The sequence below is a fragment of the Sebastes umbrosus genome, chromosome 2 (assembly GCF_015220745.1).
Source record: "Sebastes umbrosus isolate fSebUmb1 chromosome 2, fSebUmb1.pri, whole genome shotgun sequence".
Classification (NCBI taxonomy): Eukaryota; Metazoa; Chordata; class Actinopteri; order Perciformes; family Sebastidae; genus Sebastes; species Sebastes umbrosus.
Window position 1 is genome coordinate 25310567 of NC_051270.1, and position 15594 is coordinate 25326160.

General features: G+C 40.2%; 1 protein-coding gene and 1 long non-coding RNA gene across 3 annotated transcripts in view; one reads left to right on the plus strand and one right to left on the minus strand.

Annotated features, from left to right (window-relative positions):
* syt7b (synaptotagmin VIIb) overlaps positions 1-15594 on the plus strand; it is a 123289-nt gene that overhangs the window by 28514 nt on the left and 79181 nt on the right. The gene's annotated exons all lie outside the window — the stretch shown is intronic.
* LOC119475619 overlaps positions 11012-15594 on the minus strand; it is a 28296-nt gene continuing 23713 nt past the window's right edge. Inside the window, exon 3 of the long non-coding RNA XR_005203841.1 lies at positions 11012-11023. This is a non-coding gene — a long non-coding RNA (uncharacterized LOC119475619). The remainder of the gene's footprint in view (positions 11024-15594) is intronic.

Genomic DNA, 15594 nt, shown 5'->3' on the forward strand with positions numbered 1-15594 from the left:
AGCAAAGTTTGACAAACTGCTTTTGAACACTCGTCTCAGTGGTTCGTCTGTCCTATATGACACATGGCCTTTGCTTTGTTGAGACATTTACCACTGAAACAATGAACAAGCCATTTTTTTCCCCTTTACCAAAGTGTAAATGTGGGTTAACGCTTTGCTACGAAGTATGAAAGAGCACAAGATACCTGTTGTCATTGTGGAAGAAAGAGCTTCCAGTTTTTGTTTTCTTAATTAGGTTAAGATTGCATTAAAGTTTCATAGTTAAGATGAAGAAATAATAAAAATTGAAACAGACAAGGGACTCTCATGCCTAAATGTTTTTTCTCCTCATTTAAGTCTCAAGCAACAACACTGTCTCTTAAATGCCTGCTGGCATGCCTCCAAGCGGCTTTTAACCAGGGAAAATCTCCATGCAGTGGAATGCAAAATAAATGAAAAACCAATATGAAATGCCAATAGGTGAGTCAACCATAAAGAAGGTTGTCAGCTGGTGTTTATTAAAAGATAACTCAGAGACTTTTTGCCACAGAAATAATCTTTTCTACTTTGCAGATTAAATATTGAAAGTCTGTTGATTTGTGTGAGATCCAAGCACTGAGCAGTGACATATTGGTCTGAAATGGAGAATCAGTTTGTAGCTGAATGCAAAATGTAATACCTCGAAGTCTGGCAAACCCCAAAATGTTGCGGTTTAGACATGTGGATCGGTATTCGGTTCTTGACAGGAGGAAATAAATGAGCTGTTGTTATTGGCTCCATTATTGGACAAAACAACAACTAACATCAACTACTGTATATTGATTTGTCACTTCCACTGATAAACTGGCAGAGAAAATATGCACTTCACAAAATCCACAATATCACCACATTTCCTGAAAATTACTAACTAACAAGCTGGCATAAGGATTAATTGCTGCATCATTGCATTGATTATAAATAAAGTTGATTCACCTGCATTAAGGCTGTTACACACCGTCAACATTTGTTCATACTGTTGTTTTTGTCATGAGTATTTTCACACAGAACAGCAATATTACGTGGCGAAAAAGCTTCGTAATATTTTTCCAGAACGAGGTTGATTTTCTGAACTTTCGCATCGCAGATAAAGTTATCAACCAATCACGTTGTGCGTAACAGGTTGAGTTGTGCCTATATTTATCAAACAACAACAGTTTGTGGCGCGGGCCTCCGTTGATGGTGCGCGCTACGAGCATGCACAGAGGCGTTTATGCTCAACGCGTTGTTCGTTGATGCTCCAAAATGCCAGGGGGCATACAAACAAAATATTCTGTGGATAAGCAAGAAGTAAACATATGTTGCCGGAAAAGAAAGTAGGCTGCCTGGCAACAGTAGAAGTACATACCGCCAAACAGCCAAACATCTGGCGGCATGTAGCGGTGAGGCTGCAGATTGCGTGTGCCAAGCGTGTAGAAAATCTATGATGACATGAAAACGCGAATGGCCCTGTCTAGAGCGTAGGTCATTTGGAGAAGAGCAGAGTCAGTGTGAGTGTGTGTGTACGTGGGAAGAGAGTGGTGAAGCAAGAGAGAGAGCGGCGGTGAATGTGTGTGATGTGAGCGAAAAGGTGAACGAGTGGAGCTGAAGACAGAGTTAGTTTAGCTCTGAGAATATCAAGTGAATGTACAGTGGAAGTTACAGTTTGTGCAGAAATAAATGTAGTTATCTATGTAGAGCGATGACCTTTGTTTTTAAGTGAAAGACATTTTACTGTTCATCCAAATGGCTTCTTTGAGTTCTGATGGCAGGCAGGCAGCATTGTTTTATTCAGTCTTTCCATTAGATTAATTTTTTGTATTCAATACCAAATATATACAGTGCTTACATCTGAAGTCGTCTCTCAGTAAGGAGGCACTGTTTTGTATAAATAGCTTTACATGTTCAATATTTGGCAAATAATAAAACCACTCTTGCATTGAATCTCCATGAATCTAATCGAATCTCTGTTAGTCTAATTATCGACTCCTCGTCTTGCCGCTGCAAAAACTTCTCAGACTGAAACGTTCTCCACTCCGGTAGCTCCGGTGCCGTAACCTTTTGTTAGTGTAATTCAGCCTTGGAGCTGCTGAGTGGGCTGAGGGGATTGTCCTTTGTCCAGCTACATTATTGTTGTCCAGACAAATGACATGATCAGAAATGACTGAGAGTTCATTGGTGAGCTACAGTAGATGAAAGCATCAATTCACAATACTGCAGCTGAGTGTGAAACTTCTAGAATAACACAACTCTTCATGGAGCCTTGAGGAGTTTAAGTCCTCATTCAACAAAACATCAGTAACTGAAGTTGCCCACTTGATATCCTTCTTTATAGCGTTCATGACTTCTTCTCCCCCCTTTATACTTCTACCAAAGCTGCACTTCCTGCCATCTCAACTTAGCACAAAACACAATTCCTCTCATGACCTGTACAAACAGGGAACACTGTCTAGTTAAAGCCACATCTCAGAGGCTGACGTGTCCTTTTCACCTCATTCAGAGGTTTTCGTGATGTTGTCACTGTCCAACAAGCATATTCTATCGCAGCAGTGATGACACAGGGTCAGCAGAAAACAATGGTGTGGTCCAGTTCTTGTCCCTGTTTCTGACCTTGAAGCTGTGCCGTCTCTAATCATTGGCATCTTTAAAAGTGCTCCTGATGTGATGGGTGATGAGGACGTCCTGGGTGTTTGTTAACGGGTGCAAACTGGAGCATAAGTACAGCTCCTCCATGAGCAAGACCCTCTCTTGTCAAACAGACGGGACACAGTCTGACTGATGATCTGAATAGTCCTGAGGCTGTTTGGAGTCCAACTCACCAGTGCATCCACAAACACACACATCCACATATATCCCACAACACACAGAGACACTCCTGATCACTCTGTCTTCTGCACAGCTGTCTCCAGCTCCACTGGTCCTTGAACATCGCAACCTGTCTTTTGTCTTGCATCTGTCTGTCTTCATGCACGAGTGACTTTGTAAATACTTCTTTATACCTATGCAAGCTGCAGACGACACTGAAAACAAGACACGGTTAAAAACGAGTATATGGCTGGACCGTGTATTGTCAGTTTGTGAATTGTGGCTAAATTGTTATATAAATAGTTAGTGGTCATGTCTATAATGTTAAAGCAGCAGTGGGTAGAAATGGAGCAAATATGATTTAAAAAAAGTCATTTTTATACTGTCACTATATCCTGACAGTAGTGCATGAGACGGGTAATCTGAACAAAATCATGTTCCTGTGTCCTACGGTGCTCCTAATGGCATTTGCAGTATTTCACATACCGAGGAAAACAACCAATCAGGAGTCCAACCATCTGGAGTCTGCCGTCCAGCTGCTGTTTATGAGAATTGGCTGTCAATCACTCGCAAACTCCAACCAAACGGTCAAACTAGGCAGCGCTGATCAAATATGAATCAATATTCTGACTGTAATGACTATTTCTCGCCTCAAATGTTTTCAGAATCATCTTGTAGTGCACTGTTTAGCTGTAAAATGAGAAAGTTTGTGACCCGGCAGCCATGTTGAGATCAGTTGAGGAAATACCAAGCACCGCCCATCAGCCAGAGCAGAGCCAATAGGAACGCTCGATAGGAACACTCTCTTTCTGAAATGACCTTTGATTGGCCAAAGTCTCCTGTCACGGGCTAGATTTTCTAAGCCTGAAAACAGGGCCATGAGGAGGTGCAGAAATCTAGTCAATGATGCGGAAAACTTGTTGCCTACTGAGGCTTTAAATCCAGCGGTACATGTCAAGCAGGTCCCGCGAACACACTAGGGTACGCGCTGCTCCACTCAACTGGCCTTGCAAGCGGTGACGTGCCCTATTGTGGAATGCACGTGATTGGACCCTGGCCATTTTGAACATGAAACAACATGACAGCCTGCACGTAAACTTTCTGTTATTCTGTCTAACTAATCCACAAAAATCTACTTCTGAAAACATTTTAAGCGAGAAATAGGCTATCCCACTGCTGAATCTCGTTTCATTTTAGAACGAGATCACCTAGTTTGACAGCTTGGTCCAAGTTTCGTGAGCCGGACGCGTCGCGTGGGACGGGCTGATTTGCATAAAGGACTGTTCCCCGCCTTTTCATGATGAAAGAGCTACTGCCAATGAGGAAACTCCAACACTCGGCCAACCAATCTTGTAACTTCATCACTCAGCTAGTCACTCACTCAGTGACAGACTTTTGCGTTTGACTTAAAGCCACACAGGTGGAGATAAGAAGAGCAGACCCACCCAGTCAGCTCCCCAGAGAGACAGTCAGTAGAGGGGCTAAAGGAGGTGTGTCTATATGGACTTCCCTGTCAAAACCACTAAGCTGGGAAGTCCATCATAGCGCTGTGGGACAGGGTTAACGCTGTTCTCAGGTCTAAGTGCCAGTAATGAAGTCATAAAACTCTCCACACAGTGACCCCAAAGTGACGACACTGCCAGAAACATCGACTGCCACCACCGGTTGCTGATTACTGTACGACTGAGCTGATAAGGCCTCTGCTGCACGTCTACATGAGGTGCTTTTTTTGGCAACATGTGGCGGCTCATCCTCATTAAGCTGATGCACATGGCAGATAAAACAGTTTGTGTGTATCACTTTTTGTCTTGGCCTACATGATGGGCTGATTGTAGCATATCTCAGAGATATCAGTATCAGCATACCAGGGTTACTAAAGTACATACAAACTGAAACTAAACAAAAATAAGCAGTGAAAAATATTTGTAGTAAACTGAAAATAAATAAAAACTATAAAACTATAATCACAGGTAATTTCATTGAAAGAGCGTTCCTATTGGCTGTGCTACGGTCATGTGACCGGAACTTGGCATTCCTTCAACAGATTTCACAATGGCGGCGGCGTCACAAACTTTCTCATTTTACAGCTAAACAGTACACTACAAGATGATTTTGAAAACATAATAGGCATTAATGAAACATAATATTGATTCATATTTGATCAGCGCGGCCTAGTTTGACCTTTTGGTCGGAGTTTGTGAGTGATTGACAGCCGGCTCTCATAGACAGCAGATGGACAGCAGACCTCAGATCAGCTCTTACTGCTTGTTTTCCTCCGGTCTGTGAAATCTTGCAAATGCTGTTAGGAGCACCGGAGGACACAGAGGCACATTTTTTTTCCAGGTTACCTGTTTCATGTAATACTGTCACAATATAGCAACTGTTTTATAAAAAATACTTTTTTTAATCATATTTGCTCCAATCTCGCCTACTTCAGCTTTAATAAGTAGTAGTTAATTTATTCTTTATGCTTCAGTTAAGCTGTTAATAAGAAACACTTTTTGGTTGCCCAGTGGTGATAAATGTCTGTGTTTATCCTCCTCCTTAATCATTTCAATTTACCACTGCTGACTTGATGAATTGTTGTAAGAACCCTTTATTCATGTCTTAACTTTTGCTGCTGCCTTAATAGGTATTGAGAAACCTATGGCCCTTTATTAACGACTTACTGTAACTGTTATTGACTCACCAGCAAAATAATTGTTTCACAACCTAGTAGCCTAAAAGTTGTTCTTATTAATGGCTCAACCTATAAAGTATTTGTAAATCATATATTCACAGTTAAGTATAGGCAATAAGTTATGACTTATTAACCCTTTTAAGAGTGCCTTATTAGAAATTATACAGTCAGATACAGTATATTTTTGACAGATTTTTTAAACTCTCAAACATCGGTATCAGTGTCGTTGGTCAAGCTCTACATGTTTCCATCACCATGAAGATCCTGAAATCCTTCACACCAGCTTGCCTACATGTTCTGTCTGACATTAATCCTCACTCAGCTTTACATTCTTTAAATCAGTGTGACAAAGCAAAGAAAACATGTATAATAGATATACTGTACCACATGGTTTATGCTGTATGATGTAGAGTACAGTATGCAACTCCACTCGCTGTTAGTGGGCTTTATGTGCTGCTCTGCTTGGTCCCTACGCTCCTCTCTTGTTTATGTGATTAAGGTGACAGTCAGAGAGCACGGTTTGTAAATGTCAGTCACACTGCTCCAGGGCACACGCTAGTAAGTATGCTACTGAGCGGTTGTTGCTACGTTACCGCTGAAGAAAACGGTAGGTGGGTGACAAGAAGTTGACAGAGTTAAACTTCAGGAGGTGCATGTTTTCTCAGAGCCTTTTTCTGCCTGAATAAATTTAGCCTGACAGATTCTTTTAGACCAGATTCTGTTGTGGATATCATTTTGGGGAGGATCAGGTTGATTTATGGGATAAGAAAATAATATTTCTATGAATTATACAGTTAGTCAGTCGGTCTTTGGTCCAGACTGAAATAACTCAACAGTTATTGGAACTATCGCCATACAATTTGCATCAATATTCATGGTCCCCAGAGGATTAATCTTACTTACTTGATATTTCTTCTAGCGCCACTAGCAGGTCAAATTTTTCACCTATCTTGTGAAATATCTCATCTGTTAGATAGACTGTGCCAATTGTGTGCACGTGCCTGGTCCCCAGACGATTACTAAGGGCGCTTTCACAAGCCATAGTCCGTTTGGCTAGTCCATTTTGGTTTGTTTTCTATTTAGTCTGATTCGGTTTCACAGTGCACAAATTAAAGCAAACCAAAAAAAAAAAAAAAAAGAAGTTGCTGAGGGGTGTGCACAGAGCAAATTTTCTTTTTCATCTCAAGAACTGCCACTTCTAAGCAGGAAATAGCAGACTTTAAGGCTGTCGAAGTTATTTCACTCTGACTCGGCACAAATCTCTTCTCCTCCAGTTTATCTCAAATTACTTTATAAACGTCACTATTGTTGCAGACTTTATTTAGCATATTCTGTGTTCTCTTCAGCCCAGATGTCAAGCAAACATCACCAGGTCAGTCCTCTCTCACTTATGGTAACCTGTCGTTTACCTGTGTCTATCTAAATAAATGCCCGCACAGACAGCCTGCGTTTTGGTTCACTTGGAAACGACCACCTCTCGCAAGCGGTCTCGGACCGGTTGTTTTGGTCCGCACCAGAGTACAATTAATGCTTTCACAACCACCCAAACCAACTGCACCAGAGGTTGAACCGCACAAGAGTTTGATTAAAGCGGACTAAATGTTGGCTTGTGAAAGCGCCCTTAAACACCTTTGCTAGGTCGTGTATAGAAGGTAACCCGCAAATTGCAAAAACGTGCAAAAACTCTTGCGAGACTTGCTGCCCGACGACCTGTCCTAACCTTAACCATTAAGATCAATGCCAAACCTTAACTATTCAAGGTCAGTGCCTAACACTAAACCTGCAGTGGGTAGAAATGGAGCAAATATGATAAAAAAAAGTTATTTTTATAAAACTATGACTTTATCCTGACAGTAGTGCATGAGACAGAAAAAAATCATGTGTTTCTGTGTCCTCCGGTGCTCCTAATAGCATCTGCAAGATTTCACAGACCGGAGGAAAACAACCAAACAGAGCCGAGCTGGAGCCTTGCCGTCTCTGAGCAGCTGTCAATCACCCGCAAACTCTGATCAAACGGTCAAACTAGGCAGCGCTGATCAAATATGAATCAATATTCTGTTACTGTAATACCTATTTCTCTCCTCAACTGTTTTCAGAAACATCTTGTAGTGTACTGTTTAGCTGTAAAATGAGAAAGTTTGTGACCCGGCAGCCATGTTGAGATCTGTTGAGGAAATACCAAGCACCGCCCACCAGCCGGAGCACAGCCAATAGGAACGCTCTCTCTCTGAAATGATTTTTCAGATTGATTCGATTTAGATTTTTTTAAAGCCTGAAAACAAAGCCAGAGGAGGTGCAGAAGTCTAGAGGTCTTAAAATATGCTGAAAGGTTATTATGGAATTGTTCTTTGGTTGAACTGTTGACCCCACGCTTGCCTAATTTTAAGGGCTCATAAAGGTCTAGAACGCCTGTCTGTCTGTAGCTGTGTTTAGTAATAAGAGGATGTGGAGGGAAGTGCTGCTTGGTAACCTAATAACAAATCCTCACCCAACTCTGTAACATCTACAGTAAATTATTCAGTTAGCTGACGGTACGGATGTCTGAGGGTGTAGCCTGATTTCTACACTCATCAACTGTTAATATTATTCTTTTTACATCTGACATGAGCTTCTTAATGGATGCTCTCTGGAGTCATATCTTCAACATACAGTATATTGTGTAATAAGGAAAATGTGTGTGTGCGTCTTTGTGTCTTTGAGAAAAAAAAGAGAAAGAAGGCAAGATACAGAGAAAGAGCGATCAGATAGGAGGTGGACAGACAGCGGAAGAGCTGAGATGGAAGACTGATCTTATCGCTGCAGTGATGTTATACTGAGAAGATTAGAATTTGAATCCTGGCAGAAGTCCACAGCTCTGAAATTAAGGGCACAGACGCTATAATGGCGAAGGTAAATTATACAATATATTGATGGTGAACAAGCGCAAGGTGGTTTTATCTCAGACATTTTAAATAGGTCTTTCAATGGGTTTAATGATGCTACACATTGTTCACAGTGATGTACGGGGAGGTTGTTGATCAGAAGTGGCTTTGTTAAAATATACAAACGTATATGCAACCTCCTGCTGCAAACTAATGTGAAGACCACCTGTAGTCTGGCTGCTCCATCTGCTGATTGACAGCACATACACAATATAACAAGAAATCATATTTATTTCAAGGCATAAAAAAACTAGACTGTATTTTATATTCACCACGTGTGAGCACTGCAGGCAGACTAGCCGGCTGAACCCAATGCAAACTCCCTCTCCATCTTTTTCATTTCTTTGCCTCGTCTGTTCCCACATTAAACTTCTGTCACCTCAGTCAATTTTCAGTCTCTGAAGTATGATAGTGGTGTAATTTGGGGCATTTTAACCCACAGACATTAAAGTGTGCCACACTAGATAATCAGCAGGTCTCAAACTCAATTTCAAAGGATCAAGTCCAAGCCAGGGCATTTATTTACAGTTTATTATCAGTTAATGAAAGTAATAATGTTTCACTATTTCAAAACCCCACATAGCCTTTTAACATTCACTCTACTTAATGTAAACCCTTAAAGCGACGTAGTAATTCATCATTATGCAGCTGGAACATCATTTTGTGAAACAAAATAATGAAACTGCATGCACTAGTAGAGATTTACACAGATAGCAAGAATAATTCAGTGGGTATGAGTGGTACTTCATCAAAGGTTCAAGGTTCAGCATTATTACCATTATACAATACAGGATAATACAATGAAATAGGGATGTCACAATACCAAACATTTAGTAGCAAAACAAAAGTAAAACAATAAATCCCATGTACTTCAACATACACTCCTTTATTACCGTATGCATACTGTTTTTGTTAGGACGTTAAACAGGTCATAATTCCCTCTTTAATATCTATCTTATATTGATGTAAAAACATCTCCTTCAAACAACTGGATTTATTAAAGTTTCTCGGCAAAAACTACATTTTACAAGATTATATTTGAACACATCACCTATATAGGATTCACCTTCGCCCAATACTATGTAAATCAACGGTACCTCCCGTTAACGTTAGCTTTCAGGGTTAGCTTTTCAGTTACCTATTAGGACTGTCAAAGTTAATTCGATAACACGTTAAGTTATGTCGTTAACGCATTGACGCAACTTGCGATTTTTAGGTTGTAGCGGGATCAGTTTTAAAGCCTGAGTGGAGATACTGGCATCATCCTGTATCAACAAATCAAGAATACCTAATGAATCCATCGGTACCAATCATGCCATACTAGCTTGTTGGAAAGGAGGTGAAATAACACTCCAAACTTGCGCTACATTTTGGCGAGGAAAAACTGCCATGGCCATTTTCAAAGGGGTCCCTTGACCTCTGACCTCAAGATATGTGAATGAAAATGGGTTCTATGGGTACCAATGAGTCTCCCCTTTACAGACATGCCCACTTTATGATAATCACATGCAGTTTGGGGCAAGTCATTGTAGGGACCCAGTATCTGGCTGGTTTCAAGTGACCTCATGACCTCAGTAACCTGATCCTTGACCACAGGACTCATCTCAGTCCTCATTGGCTACAGTAACATTTCACACCTAGGTGTGAAATTCACACAGAACAAAACCAGAGGAATGTTCTTTGTTCCTTCTTTTTCGACTCTTTCTTCTCATCTGCTCATCTCTCCTGACATGTGAGAGGTGAGCTGCTGCGCTCTCTCTGCTCTTCATCTCCTCAACCCAGGCTGACCTGGTTGAGGTGAACGGCTCTCAAGTCCAGAACTTGCAAAACAGTTCTGGTTCTGATCAATGGCCTGTTAGGAAACAGCCATTGCAACCAAGGAACCAAACGGCAGACGACGCGAGTGCTCTGCCCTTTCCACCAGCTAACTTCAAGCTATCAAGCAAAGAAAGCACCAAACTAACAGCAAAGACGACCTCTTTGACTTGGAACCACAACTTCAACACATGGAATCACAAACCCTTTTCTTCCATGGATTGGTAACGTACTGGGCCTTAGCATTAGCAATCGCACAGGGCTGAGCAAGATTGTCCAACTTTGATTTCTAGAAAGTACTTGTATTGATTTGGTTTAATGTTATTCATTGAGTTTGACTGTGGTGATTTATCTGTATTTGATATCTGGGTAACTGGCTTCGCCACATCTGATGTGTTTAGTTTATGCTTCACATAGACAAGGTCTTGCATGCAACTAACCATCTTTTCTAACCCACTGCATATCTAACACACATTAAGATCACATACAGAAACTGTGAATTAGTTAAACATAAACATACAGCTTCAGATAATCTTAACCCCACATCACCCCCCTCTCTGTCCTTCTTCTCAGAAGAACAAAGAGGTCATGTGGTGACATGCTGATGGCCATCTTCGATTCCGCCATCTTTGATTCCGCCATCTTTGATTCCGCCATCTTTGATTCAGCCATCTTTGTAGTTTTACAGTGCCCGCCATTTTGTTTGTAGGCCATACAGACATTTTGAGACAAGAACCCATCTTGTTTCCCCCCCCTCTCTCTCTCTCACACACACACACACACACACACACACACACACACACACACACTTTGTTTGGTTTGTTTAGTTTAGTTATTTAGTTAGATTAATATTGTGTTTTGAACCTTTATTATCTTGTAAATAAATGTTTGTGGAATATACATGCTGGTCTGTTTAATGTTGCACAAGAGTGAATAATGCCAACCTCTGCTATGTCAAGAACTCCGATATCCTTCAACCTTTACTATCTATTTTGGTTATAGTTATTAATTTAATTATTAATCAACGTTCCAAATTGATAGTTTAGCATATATAATGAGACTATATTAACGTTTTGGTCATTGGTCCCTGATTCCAGGGTGGTGCCCCGTTTATTATTGATGTTTATTGATAATCTTTATTAATATTAATAATTCTATTATTATTTATTAATTAATTTGCTAATAACCAAAACCTACTAAAGTAGAACCCCTACATCATAGTCAAGTCAGCACACTGACACACTGACAGCTGTTGTTGCCTGTTGGGCTGCAGTTTGCAATGTTATGATTTGAGCATATTGTTTTATGCTAAATGCAGTACCTGTGAGGGTTTCTGGACAATATTTGTCATTGTTTTGTGTTGTTAATTGATTTCCAATAATAAATATATACATACATTTGCATAAAGCAAGCATATCTGCTCATTCCCATGTCGATAAGAGTATTGCGATTAATCTCGATTAACCATGGACAATCATCAATATGTTGATCGATTGACAGCTCTAATATATATATATATATATATGTATACTGTATATATATATGAATAGGCAAGGCAAGTTTATTTGCATCGCACCTTTCAACAATATGCCAATTCAATGCACTTGACATAAGACATAAGGTCTTGACATAATGTGTACATCATAACTGTAAAGTTGTGGTGCAAAGAAAAGAGGTAGTAATATTAATGTTTCACATAATAGCAGTACATAATTCTTGGTGACTTCTCCTCAGGTCACTGGTCCTACAGTGAAAAGTGTGGTCCTGAGCTGTGACCACTTTCTGAATAGAGAGAAGTTTGTTGGAGGAACATGTGAAATGACATGTGGATCCTCATCACAGAGGATATTTGTTCACACAAACAACAACAACACCAACAGTAGGCGCTTCCAGATAAAGTGTGCGGGTGGCCTGGAGGCGGAGCAGAGCCATCCTGTTAGGCAAATTCTCTCCCCACCAGAGTTTCAAACTTGGCTCTCTGCGTGCTGCAGCAGTGAAATGTATTCACTTCTATCTGCCAGTCTCCTGGCACTCTCTCCACACCGGCTGCAAATCCATTTGTATAGTGAAAAATTTCAAAATTGAATTTCCGAGTCTCAGCGTCACCTTATATTTTTGGCTTGCATGTATTTTAGCAAATATCTGCTTTTAGGAGAGTACAGGTGGCACATATTTGCCACTGATTGACGTGTTAGACAATACCAGTGTTTGTTTATTACATTTGTTTGTTCATAATTTCTGTTTTGTGTGGATGGTTTTCTGTATTTGCATCCCCTGCAGTCTCACTGGTCTCTGTTGTTGCATAATGGTGTTTTTATTCAAAAGCGTGCAAATGGGTTTCTACTCCACGAATTTGGAAATTTCCTCACTCATATCATCAGCCCCTTTCACATGGAGAAACTGCTGCATTATCCTGTCAATGTTTAAGGCAGTCTCAGCGGTTCATTCACACATAACATCAAGATCCTAGAAAGCTGTGTGTTTAATGAAATGATGGCCAGTACACAATGAGCTTGAGGGAAACTAAGGGCTGCAAAGGACAAACTGGTTGTGTCAAATAGCTGCATTCCTTGGCCGCATTTGGAGGAGTCTTTGAAATGGAACAGGCCACGTCGGCCCGACATATTTTGTCTAGAAATGTGGACTTCAGAGGATCCAGCTCACAAACTGGGACACAGCAAGAGACCAACAAGAGTGTGAACTGGAGGCAGAAGAAGGAGAGGGAATGCTTTGACATTAATGTGTGTTATTTATCTTATCCTGGCTCCATTGTTTCTCTTTTGTCTGTTCAGTTTAAAGGGAATTTATGATAAAAGACTCCCTTGACCGGTTTTCAAAATCCAGCCTCTTCTCGCCCAAACACATGTTGTGAGTCACACATTGAAATATGCCTAAAAAACAGCTTTGACATTTATTGGCTACAGTATTAACAGAATAATATATATATAGCTGCTGTCACCTTTTGTGTGGGAATCTTACAGTTTTGTTTACACTGGCATTAAAAATGGAAGTATCTTTTTTGCCAGGATCTGTTTTTAAAAAAGCATTTTGTGTTACCACTACGAGTCCTCGTAAATGTCATAGAGCTAAGGAGCAAACTGTGATTTCTTCACAAATCGTCTCATATTATCTGGTGTAACTTCCATCACAATCAATTTCATTTTACATTTTCACACCACTCTCCCCCATGCAAAAACTAGGGCGACAGACGCTCACCGGCGGCACGAAATTGGCTGACCGTCGGCTTGGTGTGTCAGGGCCTTTAAGGGAGGAGACTGCTGGATCATTTTGTCTTGTAAATCAACTGCAGCTCCAACTCTCTAAAAACTGTGTGTAAGATTTCAGAGTGAAACTGCATCTGTGAAAAGGACTGATGGGACTGCTTTCCTTCATCACAAACGATAAGCTCAAGCTCAGGCTAGCCAAGTAGGTTGCAATATGCCAGTTTACAAGTCTGCATTTTCAGGGCTGGAGGAGCTGAAGGCAGCGTCTCTCTCAGGCAAATAGTGCAACAGGGAATTATACTCACACGAACCGCAACTGCAGCAGAGACGGCCTGAATGAACAGCACAGATTCATGAACCAGAAACACTTATTCTGGGCTAGTCGGTGTGTCACAAGTTCAGACTTACTTCTGCTCATTAATTTCAAAATAGAGGAGTAAATAGGTTTACATGTTTTTTTTTTAAATTTGATAAAATTGATGTGACAAGAATGCAACACCATCTTTTAACATATGCTATTTGTTGGTGTCACACTGCATAAAGGATTCATTTTGCACTGAAAGAGGATGCTTCCAGGATTATTTTCATGGTATCAGGTTGTATTTGATATCTAACAACTGTGGAGATAATGCAGCTATTACTCACATCTTATGAATCCACACATTCAATCTTATTTATTGTAAATGCAGCTGATTATAGCTTTATATTTGCATATAACGGATTAGAGGCTTGGCAATGTATTTTTTTTTTTTTGCTTTAGGGAGAAGCTGTTCATGTTCAAACTACTGAGCCACATTTTTACCTTAATAATATTCATTAATATTTCCTCACAGAATAGATTGTAATAAATATCCTAAGGGTAAATGTTCAATAAATATAAACATTACACACATTGTTATATATTCTGATATTTAACTCTTTAGCTGTATAGCTTCATTTTTATTGTGATTCAAACAGTGTTGTGTGACTTTAACAGCACTAATAAGGAAAATGTATAATTATTATTTCTAATAGTATTTCATCCAGTTTATTGTTTTTATTATACCCATAGTTTAGTGTATGTTGTTTCCTCTCTCCTCACTGTGTTTTGATCAACTCTTGATCAAAAGTGAGGTGAGAGTTTGGGGATTGAGTGCATCTTCAAGGCCACCAAATATAATAATATAATAATATAATAATATAATAATATAATAATATAATAATGGTTAAGGGCGGCATGAAAAGGCCCATACCCCCAATACATTAGGCAATCTATAAACACTTTCCGACTTCATTACCCTTCCTGCCACAAGCCCACACATTCCTACTTTTTCCTGCTCGGCAGGAAAAACAGTGAATTTGTTGGGGACTAGTTTCAGCTGTGGATTTGGTGCGGTAGTGAGTATTTACAGCAGTGTACGTGGGATTGACTCCAAATGAACAACAGCGACTGTGTTCATTATAATTAAGGAACATGTCACCCAGTGCAACAGTGTAGCTCACTGATGTGTTTTTAATGGACAACAAAAGAGATCTATGGCATACTGTAGAGGAATGAGATTTATCAGGCTTTGGTTACACAGACAATACTTACGATTCACCCGTGAATAATTCAAATGCACAACGATTCTCGATGCATCTCAAAGTATCGCATCTTCAATTTCCTATATTAATGCACTACTTTCTCATCAATACAAGCAGTCAGATAAAGCTAACATAAATCCATCTGCAGTGCATCACAAGTGTGCTGTAATCTACAAAAATACACATTTCACATATCAGCTCTAAGACAGGGCACTTCCTGAATGCCTATGGCATTTTACACTGCATGAATTGGCCTATATAGGTTAGCGGACTTTAGTTAGTCACTTTCCCTTACTCATAGCTCTTCTACTCTTACTTGGTTTAACATTAAGTCACTGCATCTCCCGGCAGGACAACACCACGGCTGAATTCCAGCCTACATGCACGTATTTTTAGCCCAACATTGTTGAAACAGAGAAGCTGATATTGGTAGCGTGAGCAACAAACTAGCGGACTGCCGAGTGCCATCTCTCAGCTCCGCGCACACAGACTGTATGTGCAAAGCTCCACCCTCTGTGAAACACAGCGATCAGAGGAGAGAGGATAGAAACAAGCGCAACAGTAAATGACAGCAAAACACAGTAAAGACTCA